Genomic DNA, 27,270 nt, shown 5'->3' with positions numbered 1-27,270 from the left:
CCGCTAATGATTGGCAGTAGATTTTTACATGCCGAGTTGCCAGCCCTGATGCACAACCTTCAACGAAGGTATGCCCATTCACACATGTCCCAACACAGAAGACGGTCCAGCTGAGAATCGAACAGGACAACATCTCTACTGTGAGGTGACAACGCTACCGCAGCACCACCACTGCAGATCCTAGGTTGTTTACTAAACATCTAATTTCGCTACACTCAGGCTCACTTCATTCCCCTACCCTACCCCCTTTCCCACACACTCTAGTTTCATTACTTTTATACTCTTTTTGCCACCAGACACACCCCCTCCCTCACCTCGACATCCCCTAATACTCTCTAATCAACTACCACTTCCTCCTCAACACTGTTAACCATCCACATTTCTCTTCTGTCACTCATTACTTCCTCAACCTTCTAGTGTTTAATTCATCCACCTCTAACACCTCAACTGACCACAAATACCCATATTGTCACCTCTGAAACCAGTTAATACAAATATCTTCCTCCTCTTTATCTTTACCACTCCCATTCTCTTTCTAGCTACCAGAGCAACCTCTCATGTAGGCATTCTCCCCCTCAAACTCTCCTTGTCCACTTCTACATTTCCCCAACCAACTACTCTCACTGTCATTCCTTCTCTACAGAACCATCTCTCTTTATGCATCCTAATTCATCACTACATAAATTTAAACTTTTCCCTCTCCCTAACTCACCTCTCATAACCACATCTATATATCATCCCCAGAATAGCCACTTCAACCTCCTCAGAAAATTAATACTCAACCTTCTTCTATCTGGTGTCCATACACCTCATCCCTGGACCCACCCACTACTCTTCTCTTCCTGTCTACAACTCACACCTCCCCAACCCCACAACTAATTCTTCTAACATTCCTACATCCACTTCAACAAAGAACATAACTATACTATCTATGAACATTCAAGGTATCATGAACAAAATCTCGCCTTTCACCGCTTGGGTGTCTACACATTCCCCTGATATTCGCTACCTCTCTGAAACCTGGCCCAAGCCTCACATTGCTGATATTGAAATACTTTCTCCTGGTTATAATATCCTAAGGCATGACCGTATCAAAAAGAAAGGTGGAGTTGTAGCTATCCTCTATTCTAACCAGCTCACCCTGCAGTCTCTCTCTATCACTCCCCCAGACTTTCATCCTGCTGAAATATTGCTATTGCTTCCATCTATATTCCCCCTGGAAATAACATCCCTACCTTAGAATGCTTTCTCTCTTGGTTCTCCTAAAACAACTCCTATGAGGCCATTATCTTGGGAGATGTAAACAATGATTGGAACACCCTAACCTCTGAAACACCTAACTCCTCCCATTAACCTCTTTGGCTTCTCCCATCTTGTCAAACCCGACCAGATTAAACATACACACTAACTACAGCTCCACACTAGACTAGGTCCTCACCTCCACTCCCAATCTGTATCATAATCCCTCTACACTACCTGACACACTTAGTGATCACCATCCCACCTACATACTTAGACACTCACCTCAAATACACATACTCCATCAATTCAAAGACTGTCGCAAACTCTCAAACTTTAATCCCAACACTTTCAACAACATGGTCTCTTCAATTAACTGGTCCTTCCTCCACAACCTTCCCCTTGAAAATGCTGTTCTTGCCTTTAACAACATTTTCCTGGAGGCACTCAATTCCAGAGCTCCTATCAGGAAATTAAGGATTAAAAATCATTATGCCCCCTGGCTCACACAAGACACCAAAACTCTAATGAGTAAAAGAGATAGTGCATGGAAAACATGGATCAAATCCATCTCTGATCTCTATACCTACAGAAAACTCAACAATTTAACCAAAAAAAGTAATCCTTGACAAAGTTTTATTTCCATAAACCACTCAACAACCCTCACTCTAACCCCCCAAAATTTTGGAAATCTGTTAGTAAGTTGCTGCATCCTGGGTGTCCATCTCCCCCTAATCCCTGCCCAAACAGCTCCCTTTCTGAGACAGCTACACTTCTAAATTCCTTCTTCATCTACACCATCCACAAACTCACCAAAACCGACACTAGTTCCTACCCCCCACCACCTATCACTACCAGTTCCCCTACCTTCTCTCTTAAACCAGTCCCCTCTTCCTACATCAAATCACTTTTGTCCAAACTTAAAACGTGCTCTCCATCAGTTGACAACCTACCCCCTCATTTCCTAAAACTAGCTGCTAATTGTATTGCTTTTCCTATCTCTATACTAATCAATAGATCCATCAAGGAAAGCTCTGTGCCTGATATCTGGAAAACAAATCTATGTTATTCCAGTGCATAAAGGCGGTACAGCAACAAACCCTTCAAATTTCAGACCTATTTCCGTCTTATCTCCCCTGTCTAAAATACTAGAAAAATGTATCCACAAACAGCTTCTTGATCATATTCTCCAAGAAAATCTCCTTTCCCCCACACAACATGGCTTTCAGCAAAAGCACAGCACTGCTACTGCTCTGACTTCCTTTAGTAATAAATTGCATAAAGAAGACTGCGACAACAACAACAACAATCCTTCCAAGGGTGAGTGGTGGTGGTGCTGCATTGTCTATTCTGCTAACTCTCACTGCAGTCTTGTGGTAGTTGGAGGAATGATGACAGAAACGACAGAAACACAGCCTTCTGGCTAATAAACAGAAATTGTGAGCAGGACCTTCATCCTGCAAGTGCAAGTTGTTCCTCTAGCATCACAGAAGTCCTTTTCTTGGTTCAGAGACACTGCCAGACAGATAATGATGGCTATATTTATTTATTTATTTATTCCAGTTTGATGACTGGGAAGGTCCACTGGGCTCGGGGAGCCTGTTTTCAGTGAAGGCCCGGGGACAATACATAGTTACATGAATAATTACTAAGAAACTTTGCATAACTGACAAATAAACAGGTAGCATTCATAAAGAAACAAACAATTACAATTTTGTTTAGGTGTAAAAAACAGGCAAATGGCCTTGAGGCTAGAATTTACAGTATAGTTATATATACATAATACAAATGAGCAAGGTTAGCTAGGTGAGAGGTTAACCAGGAGTAAAAGTGGAGGAGACCTTGAGAGGTATAGGGTGAAGAGTACAGTTGCATTTCCTGTTTGAGTAAAGGTGAGAATGAAGAAGAGTTTTAAAGTTTTCGAGGTTATCGCATGTCCTAAGAGTGGAGGGAAGAGCATTCCATTTTTTTGCTAAGGTGAAGGAAAGCAAAAGTTGACCAGCTGGGCGCTTGGGTTTGTGGATTGTGATTAGGTTTTGGTGGGTAGATCTAAGTGTTCTATGGGGAGTATATGGTTGTAGGATATTGGATAATGCAGGGCACTTGGTAGGTTGGAATAGTAGTCTATAGGCAGTCGTGATTTGGAGAAAGTCAAGTTGGTTATGGAGTTCAAGCCAGTTTAATGAGCGAAGGGAGGAACAGTGATGAGAGGAAGATTTGGCTTTGGTAGCAAATCTGGAGATTTTATTGTAACATATTTCTAGTTTGGAGGATAGTGAGGAGGATAAATTAGTAAGCAGAGGGGTGCCATACAGTAGAGAGGGAAGGAGATAAGAAGTGGCAAGAGTTAGTCTGGTATCAGGAGAGAGGAAGTGGTTGTTTCTATAAAATAGGCTCAGTTTTATGTGGGTTTTCTTTATGTTTAGCTGGACGTGAGTATTAAATTTTAGGTGTTCATCAATAGTTACACCAAAAAGTTTGGTGGAGGGAACAACCTCTAAAATGGAGTTGTTATGGCTGATTATAGCTTCTCTGAATTTCCTTTGATCATAAATCATCATTGCATTTAGTTGTACTGCATACAGCAGTTAACATAAATAACCTTTCAGTGAATTCAGTACAAGTAAGGCACTTGTAAGACATAATATAGGTTGTCACAGACTGACATATATTCACAGTATTCCTGACTTTAGTCTAGGTGCATGTTGACGATCTATATGGAAATGTGGTGTACTGCTTATGTATCTTCGGAGAGTTACTACATTGAAAAGTGACATCATATAGGTAATGAATAGGAATTATTACTGCTAGGATGTCTGTAAATATTTGGTATTCTGTTTTATTTATACATTTTTTGTTAGTGGTATAACAATACTACAACCAAAAATGGTTATGATTTCATGTTTTAATTTTGTGATGTTTTACTATAGGTATTAAGATAATGTTGCGTGATTTCCACCATTAAAAGGCTTGGACAGAATAGGTAAATAAGAAAGACAATGGTGATCACAAGCATTCTAGGAAGGCTTCATAGCAGATCATATGCTACAGCTGAAGAAGATCTTGACACCGCTCTTACTACACTGAAGATGAGCCAGTGCTGGAAAACAGGAAAAGCATTTAGGTGCTTATTTTCAATGAAATATATACCTGCCATTAAGTTAAATCATACATTATTTTATTCTATAAAGAAGCTGTGCATTATAGACGTGGATGGTAGCCATACGTTTTGACAGGTACTTGGTCTTGGTTGGTCATACATTTATGAACATAGTATAACTCATAGTATAATATAACCCATCTAAGCTTGGGATGCTTGAACAGTGATCTCTCTTAAATTTTATTGCTATTTTAAATATTACTTACACAAATATACTTGTTTCTCTGAAGGAGCACCTGTTGCTCATTGGGAAACACACAGGTAATGAATTAAATAAATCCAGAAGTAAGTATATGTCCACAGCTGAATTGAATTGTAATGAACACTCTAACCTTTCTAACCTTTCTAACCTTTCCATTAGACATTTCTGTGTTAACCCTCTGAAGAAATGTTCATGAAAACACTACAGTTGTGGATCCCTCATTATTTAAAAGAACATTCCTTCAAAGTGTCAGCTTATTATATTGTGTTATATCATAGTGCATGCTGAATAATACATTTAAATAACTGTCCATGCTCACTGGTGGTTTGTAATGGTGCTGAAGTGTCACAGTTAAAAGCTTGAAGTCAGTAAAATGATGTACTTTTAAGTGCCTGGCTTTCTTACAGAACAGAATTACTGTTTCACAAAAGCAACAGTGTTGAGAATTGGGATAAAAGCTGGAGAGATAGACTGTATGCTACCCACAGACCTTATGTAGCATAACATTTTTAATGCAGTAAAGGAATACTGTCTTAAGTGTGCACTTGCAAGCAGTCTCCTTCCTAAGTTGACCACATCTGTTTAAATGTTACTGCTTCAGTGCAGATCAATATTTGTCATTGACACATGTTTGTAAAACTTTATATTTCATATTCTGTTTCTTTTTATGTTTACTTCATAATCAAGTCATGTGTATATGTGTGGTAATTTTGTCATATTTCATTTACTGCAGATGTGGGCATGTGTACTGGACAGGAGAAGAAGACACTGAAGTGACCATCAACAATGGTCGTGACTGACAGTATGAGACCTTGAAATATTCTTATCTTGATAGTTATAAGAAATGCACTCTCAGTGAGATGATCACAGTACTTCATTCTACTTTTTTCCCAAACACATGTAAAAAATAAGATATTTTTATTTGTATTTATTTGTAGCTGATCGGTATAGTTATCAAATGCTTAAAAAGTTATTGCTTTGCGATATTGAAAGTTTAAATTTATTTCTTTACTGTTTACTTTTTTCATTTTATTAGTTTAGCACTACTTTATGGTGCAGGTCAATCTGGGTATAGAGAGAATCATTTTTCTGCTAAGACCCATAAAGAGAAAACCAATTATTTAGTTCTGAGCACCAGGTTTTTCACCACTTTTATTTTTAACCACAAAATGTAAAAATTTCTAGTAAAACAGAAATCTGAGGCATGTAACTATTAGGCTTAGCAAAACAAAGACTTTCTGCAGATAAATCAGATTCTTTACAAGGGAGAAACAGGATAGGTGGTTATGGGACAGACCACTTTAATTTAGCAACAGCTTTAATCTGTAGCCTTTTTGAAATATGATGAAACAGTATTTGTTATTAACACAAAAATAATACCATCAGGACTTTATCCATGATTAACACCTCAGTAAACATAATACTCTGACTTTTCAAAATATTAAGTAATATTTAATTTGTATTCTTCTCATACACCATCGTAAGTAATTTTGTTGACCTGTATCCAGTGTTATAAGCTTCTATAGTTTTCCTTGCCTGTACATGATAGACATTGCCATCTGATTTCTCAAAACAGATGTTACATTTTGAAGGTAAGAAGAATTCTGCTGAGGGTAGGCTCCAGTATCCCAATTGAACACGAAAAAATGTGCCAAAAATTGTTCCAAGCAGTACTGACTTTATTGCAACACTAGTGCTTTCACACAATGCTTCTTCAGGTGTAGATACAATGCAATCAGTTACACCTTATTTATCAGCAAATAATAAAATCACATGACTGTCATCAATCATTCTTTAAAGAGAAACAGACTAAAATAAACACATGTAAAAATATATATAAATATTGCTATAAAAAGCATGCTAAAATACTAACCAGAATATATATAAAAATAAAATGACAAATACATACAAATAACTTCACTGAAAACTAAAAACTAATGCTCACACTACCTATATAGAGCTCTTTTACTTAGGACGGGCTTCATAGGCACACAATCATTGAGTCCATGCACATGGTTAGCCCTTAACATAACTATCCATTTCGCTTACAGACATAGTCTTTGATTTTAAAATGTTTACTAGGAATTTAACATTGAAATGTATGTTTAAACATGATACAAATGGAGCCTACCCTCAGCAGAATTCTTCTTACCTTCATTTTGGTAATTTTTTGTCTCTGCAGAGGTATCTGGTGCTTCTTGATAGATAATCCCTGGACAGATGATACCATATGTGTCAAGACAACTGTGAACCATCACTTTCCCAGGGAAGCTCATAGCCACCTTGAAATTATTTTTCCTATAGCAATTGAAAATGAACTCATTAGGCAGTTGGACTCTTGTCACTACAAGTATTGGCTCTGGAATAGTAACAATGTCTTACACTGCGGCTAACATGGCATTTACTTCTACAGTATGACCAGAGGAGTCATTATCATCAGTGTCTTCCATACGATCACTGTCAGCTGTCATTGTCCTCTCATCCTTCCTAGTAATAAAGTTGAAGTTATGCATGACTACAGTAAGGAGAATTGTCAGGTATGTATTCCAAGTTTCCATACATGATTTGGCATGACTAACCCAGTCAAAATAACTAAAAAATGGAGTACAATATTGACATTAAAGTGTGTGTAATTGGACAATACATAGTGGTGTAGTTGCCTTGTAAACTTTGTCAGAGTTGCAAGTCATTTTGTGTGGTTAGTGGTAAATGGACTGAAATGTTATGATGTCCTGCTATTCATGCAGTTCTTTCTTTTCCTGTTTTGAGAAATGGAATGAGTAAGTTATCCACGAGTAAAAACAGTTCACCCTTGAATATCTGAGGCAAATAAAAAAAAATAGTTTGTAGTAGCTCAAGTTCAGTGTTGAGAAGATAAGATATGGGGATATGGGAGAGTGTGATAGAGCATGGAAGTTGTAACAGAATGACTTACAGTACCAGCAACATCTGGAATGTGTAATGCAATGGTAGGATAAGGTTACCAAGATTGGTAAATGAGTTAGAATAAAGACAAAAACACTACCTGCTGCTAACTGTACATACTGTTGTCTGTGTCAAAGTTCATGATTTTAATTATATTTTCTTTATTGCACAGGGTGATGAGAAAGACTGTAAATACAATGAAGACATATCTGCTTTTCTGAGAAGTCGCCCCCAAGACTCTCTGAGAAATGTACTGCAGTGTTACTTCAGTTCTCTTGACAATATGCATGTAACATCTGCAAATGATCAAAGTGGAATGTTTGAGGAGCAAAGCGAATTTAACACTGGTAAAAGATTTTAAAATGGACTTGGGCAGTGATTCACCATCCTGCACATGTGCAGACTGGAAATCGTTTCTAAGGCCATGCAAACATATGTGCTGCATTTTTCGCTGCACTGATGGATGGTGTTGGAGTAGCCTTCATGCATCATTTTAGTTATTTATTTATTTTTTATATTTCCAAAAAATCCACTGTTTATCTTAGACAAAGACTGTTTTTCCTCAAGTGATCAGTGGGAGACATCTGAAGACACAACTGCACAACAGGAACATGTGGGAGCACTAAAAAAAGATCAGTCAGTACTTCACCTGCCACCATGTGGAAAAAGCAAGGGAACCATGTTAGTCAAACAATGTGCACAGCACTTAACGAAAATAACTGATTATATTTATTTAGTGAGAAATGAAAGTTGTGTAAAAGACCTTGTTGATAAGCTCATACAAATATCAGAATACTTATTAGTGGAAATACCAGTCAATCATGGGTTACCACTTATTAACTTGTCTAGTAAAAAGCAATCAGATAGAGAAATCCACTCCCTTCCACAACAAAAATATGCAAAGCAAAAAACATGTCAGCACAGAGATTTGGAATAAAAGCACACCTGCAGAAGCTAGATGTGTGGCAAAGTACTGCAATTCTGTCAGAAGCTCCAGATGAACAGTTAAATACAGAGTTAATGCCAATACATGGTCAGTAAGGCTTGGTGTCAGACTTACAGCTGCAGAAGAGCAGGCAAACACAGTCAGAGTTGATGCCAATACATGGTCAGTAAGTCTTGGTATCAGAATTACAGCTACAGAAGAGCAGGTAAGCACAGTGAAAAATGATGCAGATACATGGTCAGTAATTCATGGCAACAGACTGATATACAGAGAAATTATATATGTGGTGGTGAATCACTCAATGATAATGCTATTAATGTATGTCAGTATTTACATTCTGAAAAACATCCATATTATGGTGGTTTAATAGACACTGTCATTCTTGCTCATAAGTCTGTTAGTAAAATTGACAGTGAAAAGGTTATCCAAATTCATCATGTTGGTGCACAATGGATTGTGACAAGCAGGTGTGGAGCATGTGTTGCAGTCTATGACTCTTTCTACTTCTCTGGCATTTCAGATACACTGACAAAATTGCTTATTACACTGTATGCTCCATTATTTACTGGTATAGATCAGTTATCATAAACAGATAGGATCACATTTTTGTAGTGTTTTTGTTGTAGCCAATGCTGTTGCACTTGCAAGTGGAGTAAATTTGTTGAAAATACATTTCATTCAGAAGGAAATGAGATGTCATCTAATTATATGCATTGATGAAGGAAAGATGAAAATGTTTCCTCATACAATACTGAAAAAGAAACTGAAGTCCAAGAAAGTTCAGATGACACTGTATTGCACCTGCAACATACATTAACCAGAAGAGATTGAATGCCATGACTGTACAACATGGCTACATTTCACAGGTTCTGGTGTTATAAAGGATGACAGGTATGTGAAAAACAAAAAGAGGTTGTTTTGCACAGAATGCATCAAAAAGAGCAGTCAAGAACTGTAATGTACTGAAATCATGATAGTTTATATTGCTCATCTGTGACCATTTTCTAATTTTATATAACATGTCATGGCAGTCAACACTGCGGTTCTGCTGACCAGCCATTTTATCTGTGTTGTAGGCAAAGATCCACAAATATTCCTTGATTGCTGAGTTAATGTCTTTCTGGTATCACTCCATTTTAATTTTTTTTTGTTATTTATAATGTCAGCATTTCTGTCAGTTTACTTTTATTTGTCTAATGCAATGACGCAGGCAGTTTAATACAGATGACAACTGCAGCAGTATAGATAAAGTTCATATGTATTAAGTACTTACTACAAGAAACTATTGCAGTTGCAAAAGTAACAGCTGCAGCTCCACCTGGACATAGATATGCATGCTACAGGTACTTTATGACATAATATCTGATATCAAGTACACCAAGCAGCTGCTCAAGATAAAGAGTGATTCAAGCAATAACTGTTGTTAGTAGCAAATTGCACAGCATGTTATTACTAGAGTGGGTGTCAGGTTTACTTTTTCAAAGTGGTGCTCGCTAAGGTATGTTTAATTTAGAGGGTCTCTTTTGACTTGCCTACCATGAAGACATGCCCTGCCCAATGACGTGATATGTAATCCAGATTCCCCATTCATTGTAGGGTGTCATAAAGCAGATGCTTTGCCAATATGTATATGGTGGTTTAAGCTATATGAGACTAGATTTCCCTGACTGTGTGTTTACTATGTTCTCCAGACATCCTTACATTTGTGCAAGGAAGGTGCATATCAGTTGAAGCAGTGTTGGCTTGCATTAGCCTCATTTGGAGCCATTATTGTTTGGTATGGGATCTGTTACTTCTTTTGGTGAAGTTCCAGTACATCTAGATTGTACCTTCTCTCTTTATCCCACTCTGTGGTGTGTCTGTGAATGGCACCAAGGCTTCACATTCAGCAAGACTCTTGCCTCTTTAGATACAATTCTCAGTAGGACATTTGGGAATCTGTGATTATGTTTATGGGAGTACAGAAATGAAAATAATGAGGTTGCCATAGAGAACCAGTTGTTCTAGGGTTCTGTTTTCAGAGGTAGCAGGGTTTGGGTCACATCTTTAATTCAGGCCCCACTTCTGATAAACAGGATGGACATGCAGTTCCTTTCATGTATTATGTAGGGATTTGTCTGTCTGTAGTGTTGATGTTAACCCAAGTGACTGTAGTGTTACCCACCATTTTTAATTGGTTCTTGTAATATGTCCCAGCTTTGGCATCTGATGCTTCATTTGGTAACCTCAGCATTGAAGTTACACTGTGTAACTCTTCTCCGAGTCATTATTGTGTTACATGTGGGTGCTGACTGATGGCAGGGGACTAAAGTGTCATTTATAGGAAATTAAGACATTTGCATAGCTCACATATGATGTGACATTAGTTTTATCTAAGGATAGATGTCAACCCCGAACAAATGAACTTGTCTAAAGAAACAGTGATCACTAGTGGCAAGGGTAAAGCTAATCACAGACAATTTCCTTTTCTTAGATTAATCAATACAGTAAGAAAGTAAATTTATACTTGAATGTTTTGGTTTTGTGAGAAGCCTACTGAAACTAAATAAAAAGTAAATTAGAAGCAAGAGTGACATGCACATCCAATTGGGCTCTAATGGGCAGTGCCCTTCTTGGTTCTATATTATGATATTGCATGCTCAGAAGAGCGAACGACACATAATCGACCCCATGTAAGCGAAAGCTTACAACGTCAAAACCTCAGAACAGTGATTATCGCTGTTCTGAAACAAAAAAACAAACAAAAAACTGCAAAACATTACATAATGTGGGGGGCTGTGCCCCCCACACCCCCCTACTTAAATATACCAACTTCAAGATCGCACTACAGTGCCAAAAAGGCAAAGTAGCGAAAGCGGCCCAACAAATTCTTTCCCAGGGAAAGAATTCACTGAAAAGCCACTTCGTTATTTTGCCTTTTTGCACTTTTCGGTTTGACAAAGACGCATTCGACAACCTGCGTCTGCGACAGTGTAACAGGGAGCCCCCTTCTTGTCAATTAAGACAGATAGGTAAACCATGGTCTGAAAATACAGCCAATAGGAATCTGGTTGTGGTCAGAATGTACTCATACATAATCATCCAACATCTGACAAGAAAAAATGCATCCTATGAGAATGTGAAAGAGCTTATTGTTTAGTAAATAGAGAAGTTAGTTACAACACATTATAAATATAAACCATTACATACAGTTCCACTGTAAATAGTTTGTTTTTGAAGATTGCTTTCTGTTGTACAAATATTACAATGTTTTAGATTATTAGGGTTTGATAAGTAGGTAGAACTGTCCTTTTTATACATCTACATAAATGTGGAAGTACCAGAAGCATTGATGAAAATAAAATTTCTTTAATAATTCTAAAAGCTGTGGAATGAAGTACGTTATAATGGCAGGCAGTGGATATAGTTAATCTCTTTAATGTAAGATCTGGGATTATTACTACTGCATTTAAAGTACTTCGGATAACTACCTGACTAATACTGTTAAGCGTACTGTTTGTCCTAAAGTGTTGTTGTTGTTGTGTCTTTCGGCTTTTCCCGGTTAGGGGTCACCACAGCAGAGCTCCAGTCCACTAATGATTGGTAGTTGATTTTTACGTGCCGAGTTACCAGCCCTGATGCACAACCTTCAGTGAAGGTACGCCCATTCACGCATGTTTCCACGCAGAAGGCACTCTAGCTGAGAATCAAACCGGACAGCGTCTTACTGTGAGGCGACAACGCTACCACAGCACCTTTGTCCTAAAGTGTACAGTACTGAAATTCTATAATTTTTTTGGGGGGTGTATTCTACACTATGAATATTGTGGATACCAAACACCATATATGTAATGTTATGCATTTGTGCCAATACTATACATGCCATTGATGTGAGTTGGACATTTTACACTGTTTCATGTACCAGATAATGAGCAAGTAACTAAGTGATGCTCCCAGAAACGATGATCACAGATAAAGTATCATAACTTGTACTTCATTTTACAAAATTATATTTATCTACTGTTCTATATTTCTATGTTTTCTTCTCATCAGTGAAAGATATTCAGAACAGTAAAAAGGTTACTCAACACTATACATGTATGTGTTTGTCTCAATATTGTGCATGTCTTTGAAATGAGTTATGAAAGTAAAAGAACATTTTACCCTGCATTATGTAACAGATAATGACAGACTGAGTGGTACACCGAGAAATAATGATCACGAATGAATCATCCTAACTTGTACAGTTTAAACTTTTATAGATGAATCTGTGAAACAGCCTTTGTTATGATCAGGAAAGGTATTTTTTGAATCAATAACACCCACTTTGTATTTGCTACTGATTGAATGCCTTTTATTAAGCATACTGCAGTATATGTATAAAATACATGGAGATATACAATTTCCCAATAAGCCGGCCCTTTCTCCACAGCAATGTGATGCACTTTGGGTAACAGGTTGGATTCCATGTAATACAAATGGTGAAGTCATTTGCATTCACTACATCTGAATACATGAACTGCGGTGGTGGTGCTGTGGAAGCGTTGTCGCCTCACAGGAAGACGTTGTCCTGTTCGATTCTCAGCTAGAGCATCTTCTGTGTGGAGACATGTGTGAATGGGCGTACCTTCCTTGAAGATTGTGCGTCAGGGCTGGCAACTCGGCACGTAAAAATCCACTGCCAATCATTAGCGGACCGGAGTTCCGCTGTGGCGACCCCTAACCGGGAAAAGCCGAAAGACACAACAACAACAACATCTGAATACATGAAAAGTATCACTACTTGGAGTCCTTCATACAAATATAACATAGTCTACTTCCAAAATGTTATCAGGAATTTTTCTTCCTATACCTTTATCTCACTATAATCAGAGCAGCCTATTTTTAAAATGTAGGGGGCATTCATTTGGCTGAAAGGACTGGATTCCTTCAACCAATAGAAGGATGTAGTGCATTTGCTTCCTGAGGAATGATCCATCCTCCAACAGTGATTTATCTTTCCTTTGATGACTAGGCTACATTATGTGGACAAAAAGAAGCTGCTAGTGTACTTGGCAAAATAGGAGTACAATGCATTCTGTAAAAGAGAGTAATTCCAGCAAGTACAATTTCAACACAAATTATTCCAGGACTACTGTTGTGCTTAGTGAAAACCATTTATACTTCTACAAAGCAATCTGTCTTCTGGTTATTTCTCCCTTTTATCCTTCCAGCAGCTGAAATTTTGTTTACCAAATGTAGACCAAAAGGAAGTCCTAATCTTATTGCAATGCAGTATATTTACTGCAAAAATATAGCATTCTTGATAAATGCTATATTTAATCAATAAAGAAGTGGGTAGCTCATTTTTATTACAAGTGGAACGTTTTATCTATATATTAATATTCGTTTAACCAAAGGGACCTCAGTCTACTTCCAAATATCATCAGGAATTTCTCTTCCCACACCTTATTCACACTGTAGTAAGCACAGCTCTCTTTATAAAGTGAGGCACATTCCTTTAGGTACAAGAACAAGGTCCCTTCAACCAATGGAATCTAGTGCATGTCTTTACTAAAGAATGGTCCTTCCTCCAAGTGTAATTTAGCCTTCCTTTTGATAGTAGCTTAGATTTCTTTGACTGAAAGGATTTCCTAGTCTGCATGGTAAAATCAAAGTACAATGAATTCTGTGAATGAGACTAATTTTTAAAGTACAATTTGACCTCCTTTTGTAATTGTAACCCAAGTTAGATAAACAAAGGGATAGGTACATATCATTACAAATGTGAAAATATTTAATATGTATAGTATGGGTTCATAGGTTCATAGGCTATCTGCCTGAAGGCATTTATAAGCCTAGCCGAAATGTATTGGCTTTCGCTGCCCCCTTAGATTAGTTCCCTGTGCCTCTGTCCAGCAGAGTCATTGAAGTGATCCCCGGTATAAACTTTCTGTTTCCCATCCACTCATCAAGGTTTCTCTTGAAGAAGGTTAGTGAGGAGCTCTGCATAATGTAGATGGGAATCTTGTTCCAGAGCATAGAAGTCTCTGGGACAGGAATCTATCCCTTCAGCACATCCTATTTATTGTTGTGGTGAGGTTTAGATCCCTAGAGCATGTGGCTCGAGGGGATATGGTTTTCTTTAGGTGGAGCATGTCCATCAATTCTGGGTTGGACATGGCCTTGTATGTCAGGCAGAGATCCACCTCTGAGTAGGAGGCATGCAACCGAGTACAGCTGGAGTTTCTTCAGTTGAGCTGCATAGGACATCTGTTTGAGGCCAGTGATCCTGTTGGTGAGGTACTTCTGTGGTTTTTCCAGCTGTTGCAGGTGTCTTGTAAGGTACATCCCAAATGGGGCATTGTACTCTATGATGGGTCTGATGAGTGATGTGTAGAGGGGCACAATGACCTTTATTGATCTGGATGCAAACCTTTTTGTGATTAGATGGGCCGCATAGAAGGATTTTCTAACCACTTTGGCAATGTGATTATCAAAGGAGAGGTTACTATCTACTTGGGTCCCCAGATCTCTTATTATGTCTTCCATATTTAGGGGGCTACCACCTATGTGGTAGTTTGTGGGTACTTTGTTTTTTTCCAAAGGGGATGACTATGCACTTTTTGGCATTTAGCTTGAGGCCATGGTTTTGACACCAGGTATCTGTCTCGGTGAGACCCTTTTGTCTGTGTCAGCCGGAGAGTCAGTTATAGTCCCTAGTTTGCAGTCATCTGTGAACTTCACCAGCCATAGTCCTTCTGTGCTTGTCTGTACCTCTGAGAAGTATATGCCAAACAGGAGGGGTCCTTGGACTGAGTCCTGGGGAATGTCACTTGTAACCGGTTTACAGTCAGACCTAGCTCTAGCAACTCTTACCATGTGGGTTCTGTCAGTGAACCAGTTGGCAACCCATCTCATGACGTAGGGGTTTATGTTCAGGCTGGTGAGCTTGTCTATAATATCTGAATGGAAAATGGTGTTGAAGGCCTTTGTGAGGTCTAGATAGGCTGTGTGGACCACCTTTCCCTCATCTATAGCCTTGTTAACTGTCTCACAGAAGTCCACTAGATTTAGGAGGCATGATCTGCCCTTAACAAAGCCAAACTTGGTAGGATCCAGTGTTTGGAGGTTCCCAATGTCTCTGTTAATGAGATCCATGATGATGCACTCCATAGCCTTGCAGACCAAGCTAGTCAGACTTATAGGGTGATAGTTCCCAGGGTCTGTTATGGCTCCAACGTTGTGGAGTGGAATAACTGTTGCTGTGCGCCACTCTATGGGCATGTAGCCTGTGGAGAGGCTGAGTTTGAACAGTGTGTTCAGATGAGGGGATAGTTAATCTTTGAGCTGGTCCCATTGATGCTGTGTTTTTGGCTTTGGATAGAGCTGTTTTAACCTGAGTGTCTGTGATTTCAGGGGCACTACATTCTTCTGGTATGTTCCCTTTTGGGGGTGAGGGGGGTGAAGTTTGCACTGAACCTGTCTGCCAGGATGTTGGCTATATCGGTTGGTTCAGTGTATTTTGTGCCATTCTGCACTAACTCCGAGGAGATCTGAGGATTGCCATTTAGATTCTTGACATAGCTAAAGAATGCCTTGTGGTTATCTTTGGAGTCCTTAGCAATTTTTCTTTCGAAGCTAGCCTTGGATGATTTTATGAGGGGATTGTAGTTTCTTGCTGATACTGATCAGGGATGTCTTCCCTTCTTGGGATTTTACCCTTTTCTGAACTAGTTTCCTCCTTCTATTGTATAGCTTGTTTATGGCAGGTGTCCACCAGACTGGTTTCCTTTTCTTGGAGGAGTGAGTCTTGGTTTTGCTTGGGATAGCACGATCCATACTTTCTTGTAGGTGCCCATAGAGTGCATTAGTAAAGGATTTTGCAGCTTGGACAGTGTTATCCTTTAGCATGGGGGCTTTGAAACTTTCCACCTTGGTCTTAAGTAACGTGAAGTTTGCTTTTGAAAAGTTTTTCACTGTAGTTTCGTTGACCGGAGGTGAGGGTGGAATGAGGATATCCAGAGTGATTAGTTTATGGTCAGATCTAACCATCGAGGGGTTGACCTCCTGTGTGGAACACCGGTCGCCCATGTTAGTGATGACCAGGTCCAATATGTTGTCACCTCTGGTGGGGGTGTTGACCAGTTGAGCCAGGATGTTTGAGTTTATAAATTCTAGGAAATGTTGGGCAAGGGAGTTAGTACTTGAGTAGTTCTCCCAGTTAATGTTTGGGTAATTGAAATCACCCAAAATCCGGTGTTTGGTAGGATCTTTATGTGTCCCAGAGTTTCCAGAAATGTGAAGTGGGGGTCCTGAGACATGGTGGATGCTCTGTAGCAAACTACAATTTGAATTGCAGTTTTGCTCGTTGTTAGTTGCACGTGGATGATCTCTGAATCATTGTGCTGTGCCACTAACCTGGAGGTGTGGGTATCCTTGATGAATATGAATACGCCCCCATCTTTTGTATTTCAGTCCAGGTTTTGTGGCCGAAATGTATGGTATGAGTTGTAGCCTGGTAGTGCTGGGGTGCTCTCTAGAGCCTTAAACCAGGTTTCTGTTACTGTACATATATCAACTTTCTCCATATTGAGAAGTGCCTCGAGTGCATGCATTTTGAGGTTTAGACTTCTGGCATTGAGTAGCATTACCCTCAGTTTTTTTGTTGCTTGTGCTATTTATGGCGGCGGGTTTGTCTTTTGAGCCTTGGCTAAAAAAGGCACTATGGGGGTGGCAAGAGCCTTGGCCAGTATTTGAAAGCCTAAGGGTGACAAGTGCAAGCCATCTCTAGTGAAGCAGCATGGCTTGTCGACCATGTCATCCCAGGCTGACAGACACTGGATCCCCTTTGAGTTACACTAGAAGCTTAGCCAATTATTGAAATTGATAATGTTTTCTTTATACCGTGTTATCATTCTTGGTGAGGGCAGGATGTTACTCAGGGTCAGGGTCATACCGGCCTGGGCTACGTGATCAGAGAGCTCCTCCATGTCTCTTTTCATGTAGTCCAGGGAGGTACGGCTCATTGACACCAACATGGACAATGACAGAGTCGTATTTGTACTTGTTCTGGAGTGACCTGTGTGCTTGTTTTATGTGGTGGATCCTGGCACTCGAGAGGCAGCTAACAGTAACCTTCTCTTTGTTCAGCCTAGTGAGTGGGACGTTAGTGTGTCTGACTATAGAGTCACCTATTACTAGTGTGTTGGGTATGCTATTTTGCCTTAAGGGCTGTGATTGCGTGGCACACTGGTTTTGTGAAGTATGTGTTTCATGGTTTGTGTTGTGGGGGGTGGAGGTTGCTTAGATGTCTGCTTTGGAGGTCTCTGTTGCTTTTGCAGATTTTTATTTGGAGCCTCTGAGTATGTCTTCATGTATTTATGTGTATTTTTTGCCAGTGCTGGTTTCATAGGTCTATGTGAGACTGGTGGTGTGATGCAAGTAATTCCCTTCTCCTCTTGACTGCCTGGTCCAGTCTTGGGTTGAGAGAGCTTAGCCTCCAGTTTGGCTGTATAATTGCATCTCACATGTATTAGTATTTGGTGGAAGGAGGAGAGGATTGTCTGTATACATAAGGCAGTTGTAACATTGCCTCAAAATGCCCAGATTCACCAGTTGGACTGAAGAATACACCTGAAACTGCCCTTTGGGCATGCCTGGATAGGTACAGTGAACTGTTTGAATGATTGGCTGGTAAGGTTGAATAGAGAGCTTTGTCCTTCTCTACAGTATAGGAGGGTCTAGTGCTAAGGTTTATTAGTACTTGCTATGAGTTTTGAGCAAGTGCTGGGCTGAGAAGTTAATGGTTTGAGTGATTAAGTTGAATGTTTGTCTAGTTCCAAGGGAAAAATTAAAGAGTAGACTTTGTGGAGCCGGGAATAGTTATACCCTAGCTAACCAGTGCTGCCCGGCGTGCAAAACCACGCTAATGCGGGTTTTATAGCAGGGAAATTAAAGAGATAGAAATTAGCCCAAAATGTCCAATAAACTACTAATTTCTGGGCTGAAACTACTCCTCCAGGGACAGATAGGCTGCTCAAAGCTCCCCTCTCTCACAGGTGAACAGAGAAACTTCCTTCTATCCAAGTAAGGTATGGGCAAACACAGAAACTCGTAACACAGCCCTGAATTCAGCACTAACCCGAAAACTGGACTATACTAGCTTAGAAAGGTAGGAAAACAAGTATTTTTTTTTTGTTTTTTGTTTTTTTTTCTTTGTTTTGTTCAGAAAATAAAGCAGATACAATAAAAAAAATTTAAATGCACAGAAATGGCTATCACACTTGAGTGTGTAGCCTACAACAGTTAAATAGGTAATTTAGACACAAAAATGATTTTGTTAAAGTGCACGCAGTAAAAGAAGTACAATATGTAGCTGAAACAAGCTTTTTAAAACAGAGGAACTCTAAAAAATCGGCGTTTTAGGCGGAATTAGCTAAAGACAGCAAGAAAATGCAGAAAAATGATACTTAATCACTCCAAAATCTCTCTTTTGTCTCTCTGCTGCTATAAAACTCTGCAGGGCACCAGGCAGGAGATTGCAGAGCTGTATACAAGTGCAAACACCTCAAAAATGTGGGTTTTATAGCAGGGAAATGAAAGAGATAGAAATTAGCCCAAAATGGAGAATAAACTACTAATTTCTGGGCTGAAACCACTCCTCCAAGGACAGATAGGCTGACAAAGGGAAATACTCCCAGCACAGATATTTGGAATCTTGCAAATAATTATATGTTATTTGTGAATATCAACATGATTCATATAAGATGTGTGTGTTACAAATGTATTAGAGCTGTATGTCATATAAGATGGTTTGTACAGACGTGTGCTGAAGAGGTATTTTACAAAGTGCTGTTTGAAATGTATCCATGGTATATCCTACTGGCGGGCTTTTCTGGCTATAGAGAACTCAGCACAGCTCCTCGTGGTGTCCAGCAGAGTTCCTAGAGCAGCAGAGACCAGAAAAGACAAACTTTCCAGATTCTAAGTATTTTTTTCTGCATTTTCGACTTTTTAAGCCTTTCGATTGCTATTTCTGCCTGTTTTATTCTGCTATTACCTTTTTTTACTGTTTTTAATAGCTTGAATTGTTTATTGCACTTGCTTGTTTAAGTGTTGCTTAAAAGTTAAACAACAGGCTAATACACTCAAGTGTACTAGCTTTTGATAGCATTTAGTCGAAAAACACAGCATTTATTGTATTTTCTGACTATCTGAAAAAAACTTGAAAAAAACAAAAAAAATACTCTTGTTTTCCATACTTTCTAATAGTTTGTTCCAGTGATCAGATTTTGCTGATCCCTGGGTTTTGTCTTGGTTCCTGTTTTCTCCATTTTCCTTGTTTGGTCAAGGGGTAGTTTCTTTACTCACTAGTGGGAGTAGGGAGTACTGAGCTGCCTGTTTGTCCTCAGAGGAGTGGTTTAAGGCAGAAACTTGTAGTTTATTGGCCATTTTGGGTCATTTCCTGTCTTTTCCAGCCCCCTGCTATAAAGCACGCTTTGGCGCGCTTTTCTGGCTATAGAGAACTCAGCACAGCTCCTCGTGGTGTCCAGCAGAGTTCCTAGAGCAGCAGAGACCAGAAAAGACAAACTTTCCAGATTCTAAGTATTTTCTTCTGCATTTTCGACTTTTTAAGCCTTAGATTGCTATTTCTGCCTGTTTTATTCTGCTATTACCTATTTTTACTGTTTTTAATAGCTTGAATTGTTTATTGCACTTGCTTGTTTAAGTTTTGCTTAAAAGTTAAACAACAGGCTAATACACTCAAGTGTACTAGCTTTTGATAGCATTTAGTCGAAAAACACAGCATTTATTGTATTTTCTGCCTATCTGAAAAAGAACTTGAAAAAAACAAAAAAAATACTCTTGTTTTCCATACTTTTCTAATAGTTTGTTCCAGTGATCAGATTTTGCTGATCCCTGGGCTTTGTCTTGGTTCCTGTTTTCTCCATTTTCCTTGTTTGGTCAAGGGGTAGTTTCTTTACTCACTAGTGGGAGTAGGGAGTACTGAGCTGCCTGTTTGTCCTCAGAGGAGTGGTTTAAGGCAGAAACTTGTAGTTTATTGGCCATTTTGGGTCATTTCCTGTCTTTTCCAGCCCCCTGCTATAAAGCACGCTTTGGCGGGCTTTTCTGGCTATAGAGAACTCAGCACAGCTCCTCGTGGTGTCCAGCAGAGTTCCTAGAGCAGCAGAGACCAGAAAAGACAAACTTTCCAGATTCTAAGTATTTTTTCTGCATTTTCGACTTTTTAAGCCTTTCGATTGCTATTTCTGCCTGTTTTATTCTGCTATTACCTTTTTTTTACTGTTTTTAATAGCTTGAATTGTTTATTGCACTTGCTTGTTTAAGTTTTGCTTAAAAGTTAAACAACAGGCTAATACACTCAAGTGTACTAGCTTTTGATAGCATTTAGTCGAAAAACACAGCATTTATTGTATTTTCTGCCTATCTGAAAAAACTTGAAAAAAACAAAAAAATACTCTTGTTTTCCATACTTTTCTAATAGTTTGTTCCAGTGATCAGATTTTGCTGATCCCTGGGCTTTGTCTTGGTTCCTGTTTTCTCCATTTTCCTTGTTTGGTCAAGGGGTAGTTTCTTTACTCACTAGTGGGAGTAGGGAGTACTGAGCTGCCTGTTTGTCCTCAGAGGAGTGGTTTAAGGCAGAAACTTGTAGTTTATTGGCCATTTTGTCATTTCCTGTCTTTTCCAGCCCCTGCTATAAAGCACGCTTTGGCGGGCTTTTCTGGCTATAGAGAACTCAGCACAGCTCCTCGTGGTGTCCAGCAGAGTTCCTAGAGCAGCAGAGACCAGAAAAGACAAACTTTCCAGATTCTAAGTATTTTTTCTGCATTTTCGACTTTTTAAGCCTTCGATTGCTATTTCTGCCTGTTTTATTCTGCTATTACCTTTTTTACTGTTTTTAATAGCTTGAATTGTTTATTGCACTTGCTTGTTTAAGTTTTGCTTAAAAGTTAAACAACAGGCTAATACACTCAAGTGTACTAGCTTTTGATAGCATTTAGTCGAAAAACACAGCATTTATTGTATTTTCTGACTATCTGAAAAAAACTTGAAAAAAAAACAAAAAAAATACTCTTGTTTTCCATACTTTCTAATAGTTTGTTCCAGTGATCAGATTTTGCTGATCCCTGGGTTTTGTCTTGGTTCCTGTTTTCTCCATTTTCCTTGTTTGGTCAAGGGGTAGTTTCTTTACTCACTAGTGGGAGTAGGGAGTACTGAGCTGCCTGTTTGTCCTCAGAGGAGTGGTTTAAGGCAGAAACTTGTAGTTTATTGGCCATTTTGGGTCATTTCCTGTCTTTTCCAGCCCCCTGCTATAAAGCACGCTTTGGCGGGCTTTTCTGGCTATAGAGAACTCAGCACAGCTCCTCGTGGTGTCCAGCAGAGTTCCTAGAGCAGCAGAGACCAGAAAAGACAAACTTTCCAGATTCTAAGTATTTTCTTCTGCATTTTCGACTTTTTAAGCCTTTCGATTGCTATTTCTGCCTGTTTTATTCTGCTATTACCTTTTTACTGTTTTTAATAGTTTGAATTGTTTATTGCACTTGCTTGTTTAAGTTTTGCTTAAAAGTTAAACAACAGGCTAATACACTCAAGTGTACTAGCTTTTGATAGCATTTAGTCGAAAAACACAGCATTTATTGTATTTTCTGCCTATCTGAAAACTTGAAAAAAACAAAAAAAATACTCTTGTTTTCCATACTTTTCTAATAGTTTGTTCCAGTGATCAGATTTTGCTGATCCCTGGGCTTTGTCTTGGTTCCTGTTTTCTCCATTTTCCTTGTTTGGTCAAGGGTAGTTTCTTTACTCACTAGTGGGAGTAGGGAGTACTGAGCTGCCTGTTTGTCCTCAGAGGAGTGGTTTAAGGCAGAAACTTGTAGTTTATTGGCCATTTTGGGTCATTTCCTGTCTTTTCCAGCCCCTGCTATAAAGCACGCTTTGGCGGGCTTTTCTGGCTATAGAGAACTCAGCACAGCTCCTTGTGGTGTCCAGCAGAGTTCCTAGAGCAGCAGAGACCAGAAAAGACAAACTTTCCAGATTCTAAGTATTTTTTCTGCATTTTCGACTTTTTAAGCCTTTCGATTGCTATTTCTGCCTGTTTTATTCTGCTATTACCTGTTTTTACTGTTTTTAATAGCTTGAATTGTTTATTGCACTTGCTTGTTTAAGTTTTGCTTAAAAGTTAAACAACAGGCTAATACACTCAAGTGTACTAGCTTTTGATAGCATTTAGTCGAAAAACACAGCATTTATTGTATTTTCTGCCTATCTGAAAAAGAACTTGAAAAAAACAAAAAAAATACTCTTTTTTTTCCATACTTTTCTAATAGTTTGTTCCAGTGATCAGATTTTGCTGATCCCTGGGCTTTGTCTTGGTTCCTGTTTTCTCCATTTTCCTTGTTTGGTCAAGGGGTAGTTTCTTTACTCACTAGTGGGAGTAGGGAGTACTGAGCTGCCTGTTTGTCCTCAGAGGAGTGGTTTAAGGCAGAAACTTGTAGTTTATTGGCCATTTTGGGTCATTTCCTGTCTTTTCCAGCCCCCTGCTATAAAGCACGCTTTGGCGGGCTTTTCTGGCTATAGAGAACTCAGCACAGCTCCTCGTGGTGTCCAGCAGAGTTCCTAGAGCAGCAGAGACCAGAAAAGAAAAACTTTCCAGATTCTAAGTATTTTTTTCTGCATTTTCGACTTTTTAAGCCTTTCGATTGCTATTTCTGCCTGTTTTATTCTGCTATTACCTTGTTTTACTGTTTTTAATAGCTTGAATTGTTTATTGCACTTGCTTGTTTAAGTTTTGCTTAAAAGTTAAACAACAGGCTAATACACTCAAGTGTACTAGCTTTTGATAGCATTTAGTCGAAAAACACAGCATTTATTGTATTTTCTGCCTATCTGAAAACAACTTGAAAAAAAACAAAAAAATACTCTTGTTTTCCATACTTTTCTAATAGTTTGTTCCAGTGATCAGATTTTGCTGATCCCTGGGCTTTGACTTGGTTCCTGTTTTCTCCATTTTCCTTGTTTGGTCAGGGGTAGTTTCTTTACTCACTAGTGGGAGTAGGGAGTACTGAGCTGCCTGTTTGTCCTCAGAGGAGTGGTTTAAGGCAGAAACTTGTAGTTTATTGGCCATTTTGGGTCATTTCCTGTCTTTTCCAGCCCCTGCTATAAAGCACGCTGTAGCTGGCTTTTCTGGCTATAGAGAACTCAGCACAGCTCCTCGTGGTGTCCAGCAGAGTTCCTAGAGCAGCAGAGACCAGAAAAGACAAACTTTCCAGATTCTAAGTATTTTTTTCTGCATTTTCGACTTTTTAAGCCTTTCGATTGCTACTTCTGCCTGTTGACTTAGGACTTTACTATTTTTTACTGTTTTTAATAGCTTGAATTGTTTATTGCACTTGCTTGTTTAAGTTTTGCTTAAAAGTTAAACAACAGGCTAATACACTCAAGTGTACTAGCTTTTGATAGCATTTAGTCGAAAAACACAGCATTTATTGTATTTTCTGACTATCTGAAAAAAAAACTTGAAAAAAACAAAAAAAATACTCTTGTTTTCCATACTTTCTAATAGTTTGTTCCAGTGATCAGATTTTGCTGATCCCTGGGTTTTGTCTTGGTTCCTGTTTTCTCCATTTTCCTTGTTTGGTCAAGGGGTAGTTTCTTTACTCACTAGTGGGAGTAGGGAGTACTGAGCTGCCTGTTTGTCCTCAGAGGAGTGGTTTAAGGCAGAAACTTGTAGTTTATTGGCCATTTTGGGTCATTTTCCTATCTTTTCCAGGCCCCTGCTATAAAGCACGCTTTGGCGGGCTTTTCTGGCTATAGAGAACTCAGCACAGCTGCCCGTGGTGTCCAGCAGAGTTCCTAGAGCAGCAGAGACCAGAAAAGACAAACTTTCCAGATATCAAGTATTTTCTTCTGCATTTTCGATTTTTAAGCCTTTCGATTGCTATTTCTGCCTGTTTTATTCTGCTATTACCTTTTTTACTGTTTTTAATAGTTTGAATTGTTTATTGCACTTGCTTGTTTAAGTTTTGCTTAAAAGTTAAACAACAGGCTAATACACTCAAGTGTACTAGCTTTTGATAGCATTTAGTCGAAAAACACAGCATTTATTGTATTTTCTGCCTATCTGAAAAAACTTGAAAAAACAAAAAAATACTCTTGTTTTCCATACTTTTCTAATAGTTTGTTCCAGTGATCAGATTTTGCTGATCCCTGGGCTTTGTCTTAGTTCCTGTTTTCTCCATTTTCCTTGTTTGGTCAAGGGTAGTTTCTTTACTCACTAGTGGGAGTAGGGAGTACTGAGCTGCCTGTTTGTCCTCAGAGGAGTGGTTTAAGGCAGAAACTTGTAGTTTATTGGCCATTTTGGGTCATTTCCTGTCTTTTCCAGCCGCCTGCTATAAAGCACGCTTTTGGCGGGCTTTTTCTGGCTATAGAGAACTCAGCACAGCTCCTTGTGGTGTCCAGCAGAGTTCCTAGAGCAGCAGAGACCAGAAAAGACAAACTTTCCAGATTCTAAGTATTTTTTCTGCATTTTCGTCTTTTAAGCCTTTGATTGCTATTTCTGCCTGTTTTATTCTGCTATTACCTTTTTTACTGTTTTTAATAGCTTGAATTGTTTATTGCACTTGCTTGTTTAAGTTTTGCTTAAAAGTTAAACAACAGGCTAATACACTCAAGTGTACTAGCTTTTGATAGCATTTAGTCTAAAAACACAGCATTTATTGTATTTTCTGCCTATCTGAAAAAAACTTGAAAAAAACAAAAAAAATACTCTTGTTTTCCATACTTTTCTAATAGTTTGTTCCAGTGATCAGATTTTGCTGATCCCTGGGCTTTGTCTTGGTTCCTGTTTTCTCCATTTTCCTTGTTTGGTCAAGGGGTAGTTTCTTTACTCACTAGTGGGAGTAGGGAGTACTGAGCTGCCTGTTTGTCCTCAGAGGAGTGGTTTAAGGCAGAAACTTGTAGTTTATTGGCCATTTTGAGTCATTTCCTGTCTTTTCCAGCCCCCTGCTATAAAGCACGCTTTGGCGGGCTTTTCTGGCTATAGAGAACTCAGCACAGCTCCTCGTGGTGTCCAGCAGAGTTCCTAGAGCAGCAGAGACCAGAAAAGACAAACTGTCCAGATTCTAAGTATTTTTTTCTGCATTTTCGACTTTTTAAGCCTTTCGATTGCTATTTCTGCCTGTTTTATTCTGCTATTACCTTTTTTTACTGTTTTTAATAGCTTGAATTGTTTATTGCACTTGCTTGTTTAAGTTTTGCTTAAAAGTTAAACAACAGGCTAATACACTCAAGTGTACTAGCTTTTGATAGCATTTAGTCTAAAAACACAGCATTTATTGTATTTTCTGCCTATCTGAAAAAAACTTGAAAAAAAAACAAAAAAAAAATACTCTTGTTTTCCATACTTTTCTAATAGTTTGTTCCAGTGATCAGATTTTGCTGATCCCTGGGCTTTGTCTTGGTTCCTGTTTTCTCCATTTTCCTTGTTTGGTCAAGGGGTAGTTTCTTTACTCACTAGTGGGAGTAGGGAGTACTGAGCTGCCTGTTTGTCCTCAGAGGAGTGGTTTAAGGCAGAAACTTGTAGTTTATTGGCCATTTTGGGTCATTTCCTGTCTTTTCCAGCCCCCTGCTATAAAGCACGCTTTGGCGGGCTTTTCTGGCTATAGAGAACTCAGCACAGCTCCTCGTGGTGTCCAGCAGAGTTCCTAGAGCAGCAGAGACCAGAAAAGACAAACTGTCCAGATTCTAAGTATTTTTTCTGCATTTTCGACTTTTTAAGCCTTTCGATTGCTATTTCTGCCTGTTTTATTCTGCTATTACCTTTTTTACTGTTTTTAATAGCTTGAATTGTTTATTGCACTTGCTTGTTTAAGTTTTGCTTAAAAGTTAAACAACAGGCTAATACACTCAAGTGTACTAGCTTTTGATAGCATTTAGTCTAAAAACACAGCATTTATTGTATTTTCTGCCTATCTGAAAAAAACTTGAAAAAAACAAAAAAAAATACTCTTGTTTTCCATACTTTCTAATAGTTTGTTCCAGTGATCAGATTTTGCTGATCCCTGGGCTTTGTCTTGGTTCCTGTTTTCTCCATTTTCCTTGTTTGGTCAAGGGGTAGTTTCTTTACTCACTAGTGGGAGTAGGGAGTACTGAGCTGCCTGTTTGTCCTCAGAGGAGTGGTTTAAGGCAGAAACTTGTAGTTTATTGGCCATTTTGGGTCATTTCCTGTCTTTTCCAGCCCCCTGCTATAAAGCACGCTTTGGCGGGCTTTTCTGGCTATAGAGAACTCAGCACAGCTCCTCGTGGTGTCCAGCAGAGTTCCTAGAGCAGCAGAGACCAGAAAAGACAAACTGTCCAGATTCTAAGTATTTTTTTCTGCATTTTCGACTTTTTAAGCCTTTCGATTGCTATTTCTGCCTGTTTTATTCTGCTATTACCTTTTTTACTGTTTTTAATAGCTTGAATTGTTTATTGCACTTGCTTGTTTAAGTTTTGCTTAAAAGTTAAACAACAGGCTAATACACTCAAGTGTACTAGCTTTTGATAGCATTTAGTCTAAAAACACAGCATTTATTGTATTTTCTGCCTATCTGAAAAAAACTTGAAAAAAAACAAAAAAAATACTCTTGTTTTCCATACTTTTCTAATAGTTTGTTCCAGTGATCAGATTTTGCTGATCCCTGGGCTTTGTCTTGGTTCCTGTTTTCTCCATTTTCCTTGTTTGGTCAAGGGGTAGTTTCTTTACTCACTAGTGGGAGTAGGGAGTACTGAGCTGCCTGTTTGTCCTCAGAGGAGTGGTTTAAGGCAGAAACTTGTAGT

Source organism: Protopterus annectens, chromosome 7.part1, assembly GCF_019279795.1.
Source record: "Protopterus annectens isolate FY-2018-M chromosome 7.part1, PAN1.0, whole genome shotgun sequence".
NCBI lineage: Eukaryota > Metazoa > Chordata > Ceratodontiformes > Protopteridae > Protopterus > Protopterus annectens.
Note: the sequence above shows the minus strand (reverse complement) of the source record.